Here is an 8,481-nt window from a genome sequence, read left to right as displayed (position 1 = left end):
ATAAACACTGTACTGTAACATTATTTACACTTTATATAATGTTTATGTCATTTTTTATTTGTGTATTTATTTTTTATTTATTTACATTTCATTTACATTTATTTTCTATGTATTTATCATTTTTGTATCATTTTTCAAATTTTTTATTTTTTTAAATTTTCCAAATATTCTTAAATAATTTTTTTGAATTGAATTCTTCTGATGTATTTTTTTTTTAATATTTCATTTTATGCATCATGTATAGCAAACATCAACTGCTTGTATTGTTTCTTGAATTGGCTCGTCGTTGTGCATTATTTTGTGTAATAAGAGTGTGATTATAAGTGTGCTTTTTCATAACAAAAATAGTCAGTTTATTAAAAAAAGAATCCTACTTATTGTTTGGTAGAACTCACATGAGTCTACTGCATCTATATCAACTTCTATAAAGGAATGATTGACGCCAACGCATTTGACTAATTTTCAATTTATGTTGCTTGCGTGTTTATTGGTTCTCCTCCATGTTTTTCTCACAGTGACCCGTAAATGAGCTCTCTGTCCTGCAAATGTCAGTAAGTCATCTGATAACTACAAATGTATTACTGCCCTAAGTTCAGCGGCAGTTAAAGGAAGAGGGAAATATATGGGAAAGTCCACATCAGGAGTACAGTACATGCACCCCAGGCCGAACGCTTTGGGTCATTGTCAGTAAAAATCTAATCCAAGCGACACCACGTGAGCCTCTGTGTCTAGAGAGAGAGCTAGGAAATGTCTGCTTCTCATCCTGCTTTCCTTTATCCCACTGACATTGACAGCATGCTCCTTGCAAGTACAAGGCCTGTTGTTTAATGTGCCATAACCGGATGGAACGTGCAGATGTTGCATTTCCAAAACGATAAACAACAATTTTAATCCTCGGGGAGCAAAAAAAAAAAAAAAAAGAAAGATACTGATATGTGCAGCGTCAACAACGTGGTGCGCATGCTCAGATTTGCCATGGTGAATACGTGGTGCTGCAATAGAACCCTTTGCCAAGACATTTGGGTAGATTATTCATCATTCCCTTTTCTTATTCTACCTCTTTCCCAATTTTATTTCGGAGCTTCCAAAATGGATAAAAAATAATCTAAAATTGGTGGCAAAACTAACTTTCTTTCTCTGTAAATGCAATTGTTGTCAAAAGGAATTGAGCACAACAATGCTTCGTTCAGTTCTTGTTGCATTCAAAGGCATAGCTAGAAGGGTTTGGGGAAGACCGCTTCGCTGCTGGGGGCTGGTGGGCGCAGACCAGCTAGAAAGTGAATTTTGCATACTGTACGGATCATCGCCCAGTTCAGCCCAGTCACATTGAATCTGCCGTCAAGCAATTGTGCTTCATGAAACCGTCAACCCTCATTTACGTCTGCCTGTTTTCTTCCCCACGCAGCTGTAAACAAGGCCCGGGCTTTGAGCTGTCTTCCTCCGTCCCAGTGTGCGCTACTTGCCAGGGGAGCACAGACAACAAAAAATCATCTTCACGGAGCTCAAGCTACCATTTGCAGACAGGCACCCCGTGCATGAGTCAAGGGCATGGGTGTATCCTGCCTCTGTTGGTCCTTATTGTGGCATAATGTGATGAATTAGTTACCGCTTAGTCTATATGTACTGTACTGTATCATTATTTACACTTTATATACTGTTTCTGTCATTTTTACTTGTGTATTTATTTTTTATTAATTTAAATTTCATTTAAATTTATTATTTTCCATGTATTTATAATTTTTGTATAATTTTTCAAATTTTTTTTATTTAATTTTCCAAATATTCTTAAATAATTTTTATGAGTTGACTTCTTCTGATGTATTTTTTCTTTAATATTTCACTTCATGCAACTAAGTGAAATTTCTCAATTTAATATGACTTCCGCTTTTAATAGTTTGCCTTTATTTGTGTAAAATTAAAGCAGTTTTTTTCATTTCTGCTGTTTAATGACATTTTACTATTTTAACTTTCTTATTGTAAATTTTCCTAATTAGGATTTTATTCCCTTAATTTTTGTGAATTGACTTCTTATGATGTATTTTTTCTTTAATATTTTACTTCATGCAACTAAGTGAAATTTCTCGTTATAAAATGACTTCCTCTTTTAATAGTTTGCCTTTATTTATGTAAAATTAAAGCATTTTTTTTTCAATTTCTGCTGTTTAATGCCATTTTACTATTTTAACTTTCTTATTGTAAATTTTCCTAATTAGGATTTTATTCCCATAATTTTTGTGAATTGACTTCTGATGTATTTTTTTCTTTAATATTTTACTTTGTGCAACTAAGTAAAATTTCTTGTTTTAATATACTTCCTCTTTTAATATTTTACCTTTATTTGTATGAAATTAAAGCAGTTTTTTTTCATTTCTGCTGTTTAATGCCATTTTACTATTTTAACTTTCTTATTGTAAATTTTCCTAATTAGGATTTTATTCCCATAATTTTTGTGAATTGACTTCTTATGATGTATTTTTTCTTTAATATTTTATTTTGTGCAACTAAGTGAAATTTCTTGTTTTCAATATACTTCCTCTTTTAATATTTTGCCTTTATTTGTGTAAAATTAAAGCTGTTTTTTTTCATTTCTGCTGTTTAATGCCATTTTACTATTTTAACTTTCTTATTGTAAATTTACAAAATTTACAAAAAGGATTTTATTCCCATAATATTTTGACTTTATACTTGGAACATTGACATTTTTTGTTTCATTTGTTTTACAAAATATTATGACTTAAAAAAACACATTACTTTAATATTTTAAGTTTATGATACTCATTTTGGAACATTGACATTTTTAGTTATATTTGTTTTACGAAACATTATGACATGAAAAAAAACACATTACTTTAATATTTAAAGTTTATGCTCCTAATTTAGGAACATTGATATGTTTAGTTTTATTTGTTTTAAAAAAACAATATGAATTCAAAAACATATATGTTATTGTTATTATTAATATTTCAAGTTCATGCTACTTAATTTTTTTCTCATCATATTATGAAATTGCGACATTTTCTTGTCAGATTAGGACAAAATTCTTATATTATTTATAATTATTTATAATTTATTAATATTTTTACTGCTGATTTTTCAATTGTTACTGTTATTTTAAGTTTTATTATTAAATTTTATTTTGGCATAGGCCAATAAAAAAAAATTCTATTTTATTCCATTTATTATTTTGTCTTGCTTTTATAAAACGGTCAAATTGAAACATAGGAAGTAAATAAATACCATTACCTCATGTGACTATATGAGACATTGACATTGTTTTCAAAAATCCATATAGAAAGAATAAAAGCTAATCCGCTAATCCAAGGCATCTATCATATATCCAATTTTACCCCCAAAGTGTGATTCTTTTCATGTGTGCACAGTAATTGTGACCCACCCAACAGTTCCTTATTAACACAACAACCGCGTCAGTTGGTGTAGACAGAAAACATAATTAGTATTCAGGCTTAATTAATCTATGCTGGCCCCCTTAAAGTGAATTAGTCAATTATTTATGCATGTGTGCTCCTCTGATGCTAACAGATTATGCATGTTCCTGAAAGAGAAGGGGAAGGGGAAACCTAGAAAATGACTTTGAAAACTTTCCACTGTTAAAAAAAAAAAAAGATTGATGTAGGAATGAGGCGGAGGTACAAATATTTGTTTGTTGAACAGTATTATTAATTAGTGTGTAAGCCCTGCCTGCTGTCTGAGTGCACTCGGTAAGTGCACTAAGTTGGATCATGGTGCCTGTCATCATTTCTGGCATTCAGGTTTATAAAAACGGGTAAAAAAAACGTATTTGGTATGAAATTAGCTAATGAGCAACCTGTAAAAATAATAATAATAATGACTCACCAGCCATTAAACCAGCAAACTTGTACCAATTCTCATTACTGCCGTGTATTATATACTTCAGCTCCAATTCATTCAGTCAAATCCAGGCCAAAAGATAAAATAAATATGTACTTTTTATGTGCCCTAATCTGTGGAATGGAGCTGGATCAAGGTCTTTCCTGGGATCATGGGAACTCCTTGAGATTTTACAAGAGCCTTTTTGTTTTTCCTCTTGAGAACCAGGCCTGTGGACCCTTCAATCCTCTTATTGAAAAGCAGGAGGCAACACGGAGGAATGCTAAATGTCAATGGTCACAATGGACCGGCACCTTCACACACACACACACACACACACACACACACACACACACAAACACACACACAGAACTAGATGACTTGACCTCTGTGTGTTCAACTATGAAGGTCAGTGGTGAAACTGTACTCACACTCCCAAAGGTGTCCTTCACTGCAAGTCTTACTAATAATAAAAAATTGCACACATGCAACTGAAATCTAATAATAAAAATGTCACTAAAGCGGAAATATTATTAGTACAGGACAATGAGCACCTTTTATTATAAGAGATAAAAATTTTTTCAACTAGTTTATTCATTTACAAGGACACTTTATTATTTCATTGGCCTGCACAAATTTCTGTTGAATTAGCAAAATAAACCCCAGGCAAAATGTGAAAGATTATCCCATACCATACCATACTTTTTTTTTTAACTGAACACTTGTGCTCCGCTGTGTGTGATTGAAAAACATGTAAAGCTATTGAATCTGTGCTTTGTATATGTGGAGGCAAAATGAGTGTTGTAACAAGTGGGCTAGTGTTTTTGTAATTGTTTCAAATTACGCGTGGTGTAATAAGTCAGTGAAATCGGGGCCGGTGTGTGCGGTCCGTGTGCGCTAACTAGGCAAGCACTACAGGATATTCATGCAACCTTATCAGGGCTCATGTAAAAATAAAATTAAAAAACATATTTAAACAAATTGACATATTTGTCTATTGATCTCATGACATACATCACATGTGCTGAGAATTAATTATGTTAGCATTTTAGCTATTTGAACTCACAGCACGATGTTGGTACTTAGTGATATTTTGCAAGGTGTTAGCATGTTAACTGTTAGCATATCAGCATTTTTGCCATTTTATATGTAAATACAAATATATTCATGACATGATGTTAGGAGATTACAGAACTGCCTTAGCATTGTCGGTACTTAGTGTTATATTGCTAGGTGTTAGCATGCTAACTGGTAGCATTTTGCCATTGTATTTATGTTTTATTGCAAAAACGTACGTAGCCTGATGTAGAGACACGATACGAATGCCCTGGCACTGTCCGTACTAAGCGTTACTGTCTTTTGCTAGGTGTTATCATGCTAACTGTTAGCCTTTTTGCCATTGTAATTTGATGTATAAATACAAATATATACATTGCATGATGTTAGATTACAGAACTGCATTGGCAATGTCGGTACTTAGTGTTATCTTGCAAGGTGTTATTATGCTAACTGGTGGCATTTTTGCCATTGTGGTTATGTTTAATTGCAAACACATACATGGCATGATGTAGAGACACGAAAAAACAGCCCTGGCACTGTTGGTACTTACTGTTATTGTATCTTGCCAGGTGTTAGCATGCTAACTGGTGGCATTTTTGCCATTATAGTTATGTCTAATTGCAAATACATACATGGCATGATGTAGAGACCCGAAAAAACTGCCCTGGCACTGTTGGTACTTACTGCTATTTAATCTTGCTAGGTGTTAGCATGCTAATTGTTAGCATTTTTGACATTGTAATTTGATGTGTAAATGCAAATATATACATGGCATGATGTTAGATTACAGAACTGCCTCAGCAATGTTGGTACTTAGTGTTATCTTGCTAGGTGTTAGCATGCTAACTGGTAGTATTTTTGCCATTGTAGTTATGTGACATGATGTAGAGACACAAAAAAACTGCCCTGGTACTGTCGGTACTTACTGTTACTGTATCTTGCTGGTTGTTATCATGCTAACTGTTAGCATTTTTGCCATTTTAATTTGATGTGTAAATGCAAATATATACATGGCATGATGCTAGATTACAGAACTGCTTTGGCACTGTTGGTGCTTAGTGTTATCTTGCTAGGTGTTAGAATGCTAACTGGTAGCATTTTTACCATTTATAATTATGTCTAATGTCAAATACATAAATGGTATGAGGTAGAGACACGATACCACAGCCCTGGCACTGTTGGTACTTAGCGTTACTCGCTCTTGCTCGGTGTTAGCATGCTAACTCTTTTCCATTGTACTTTTATGTCTAAATGCACATGGACAGTATACTTGGCATGATGTAAGGACATTATAAAACTGCATTGGCAGTTTTGGTACTTAGCGCTTAGTGCCAAGGCAAGAGTGAGATCCACTCTAACACCGTGCAATGCATGTCTCAAAGCTGTAAAGAAAAAAAGGCCTCCACAATGCAACCCAGCCCTTGACCACCATCTCCATCTTTGGAATGTGTCTCTTTGCCGAAATAAAATGAAGAAAAACCTATCAAAAGTGGAATCAGAGAGCCAAAAATGCAAAATATCACTAGAAAAAGCTAAAATGATGATAAAACTTTAAAAAGTCCTTTTTCCATCATATGTCACTTTACAAAAAGCTGACCTTCCCTGAGACTAACCGTCTCCTCTGTCACAATCAAGCCCTAACCTGGAGTGACACTGCATAGTTCTATGTTTGCACCACACAAGCCACTGCGATGCTTTCTTTTTCCACGAACACGTAGAAAGGATGTAATTCAATAGTCACCAAGGGACGGGGCACGGTGCACCAGAGAATATTCTATTTGTTTTTAGTGTTTCAAAACAACCAGGCCTCCATCTAAACATACAGTTGACAAAAAAGGCCAAGTGCGTACTTGCTTTCTTCTTTACTACAAACACAATGCATACAAAAACAACACATTTATCGTATTAATAGTTTGAGATGTTACCTTTTGAGATCCAAATGGTCCGTCTTCTTAGTCAGCTCCACAGCAGTTGTCATGGCGATGTCGTCAACACAGTCTCACATCTCATGTAACACTCCTAGTGTTGTCTTTCACTCACTGAAACAACAAGTATAACTATAATAGTGTTTGGTTTACAAGTACATTAAAGCATTGTTTAAATTCTAACCGTCAAGATGAAGTCCCATCTTTATGATAGCTTCACCTCGCAGATGGCATTACCGTTTTTTGTATTTTCAATGCATTTCGCTTGGACACGCTAAAGACGGATACTTCATCACCTTTCACTGGTGACAATGATCTCCCAAATGTGAAAGTAAAGTACTCACAATGCTTTGTCAACATACATTATGTAGTACATGACGATTGGATGATACATTATTTAGCGGGAGATGCAGAAAAATGCATTTCTCAAGCAAAGAGAGAGAAGTCACATGATGTATGTCTCAATTTCTTCTAAGGCGTTTTTAAAAGAAACGTTTGAAACACATTTATATGAACTGAAAAAGATGATTTAATCGCTTGCGTTCTGTATATAATGTTTTTGAACACAGTGGAACATCAGTTAGCATACATTAGTGTGTTTTTTTGTTAAACACTGAAAAATTCTGCCAAAATATTTCCTCGGTTTGCATATACTTACTTTTAAAGTGTCCCTTACATATACATGTATGTATATGTATTTTGACATAATTAAAATAGCAAAAATGCTAATATTCTGGCAGTTCGCATGCTAGCACCTAGCAAGGTAGCACTAGTACTGAAAGTGCCAAGGCAGTCCTATAGTGTACGTACACTATAGGTCATAGCTACATAGCTAAAATGCTACCATGCTAACATAGTAACAATATGCCGCGCATCCAACTGTCTTGGTAGCATATATTTAGTACAAAATATCCCTGCTAGCACTCTGTTACAATAAAACCTGGCACCAGAAGTACCGTATTTTCTGCACTTTTTTTCATAAGTTGGCTGTTCCTGCGACTTATACTCCAGAGCAACTTATAAATAAAAAAAAATGTTTATCTTACATAAACACTGGACACCTTTTCATGTTTATTTTTTGTGTAGCTGAATAACCATTATGTTAGCATATCTTACACCTATTTAGCCTGTTCGCTATTTTTTTATTGTTAGAACTTGACTTCCAAGAGGACGTAATGTCTGTTTTGGTGAAGTAGTTAAAATAAATTACCCGCAAAAAATGTGACTTTTGTATGTTTTTTTTCTACCTAATTATGCATTTTTGGCCTTGTGCGACTTATACTCCTGAGCGACTTATAGTCCAGAAAATACGGTACATAAATGTTTAGTCTTACTGAATACTACTGTATACTGAATACTACCAATATACCATATTTTCTGGACTATAAGTCACACTTTTTTTCATAGGTTGGCTGTTCCTGTGATTTATACTCCAGAGTTATTCTAAACTTATATATATAAACTTATATTACAAACTTATATATACTTAGAAACAAAAAAACTATGTTACATAAAGACTAGACACCTTTTCTGTTCATGTTTATTTTTTGTGTAGCTGAATAATCATTGTGTTAGCATATCTTACACCTATTTAGCCTGTTTGCTATTCTTTTATTGTTAGAACTTGCCTTCCAAGAGGACGTAATGT

General features: G+C 33.8%; 1 long non-coding RNA gene across 2 annotated transcripts in view; it reads right to left on the bottom strand.

Annotated features, from left to right (window-relative positions):
* LOC131109156 (uncharacterized) overlaps positions 1–7,629 on the bottom strand; it is an 11,854-nt gene extending 4,225 nt beyond the window's left edge. For both annotated transcript variants that reach the window (XR_009120675.2, XR_013627764.1), the window contains exons 1-2: positions 7,492–7,629; positions 6,834–6,947 (exon numbers count right to left, since the gene is read on the bottom strand). This is a non-coding gene — a long non-coding RNA (uncharacterized LOC131109156). The remainder of the gene's footprint in view (positions 1–6,833; positions 6,948–7,491) is intronic.
* Between the last annotated feature and the right edge of the window lie 852 nt (positions 7,630–8,481).

The sequence above is a fragment of the Doryrhamphus excisus genome, linkage group LG7 (genome assembly GCF_037039965.1).
Source record: "Doryrhamphus excisus strain RoL-2023G ecotype Guam linkage group LG7, RoL_Dexc_Guam_v1.1, whole genome shotgun sequence".
Classification (NCBI taxonomy): Eukaryota; Metazoa; Chordata; class Actinopteri; order Syngnathiformes; family Syngnathidae; genus Doryrhamphus; species Doryrhamphus excisus.
This window is presented reverse-complemented; position numbering and strand designations above follow the sequence as displayed.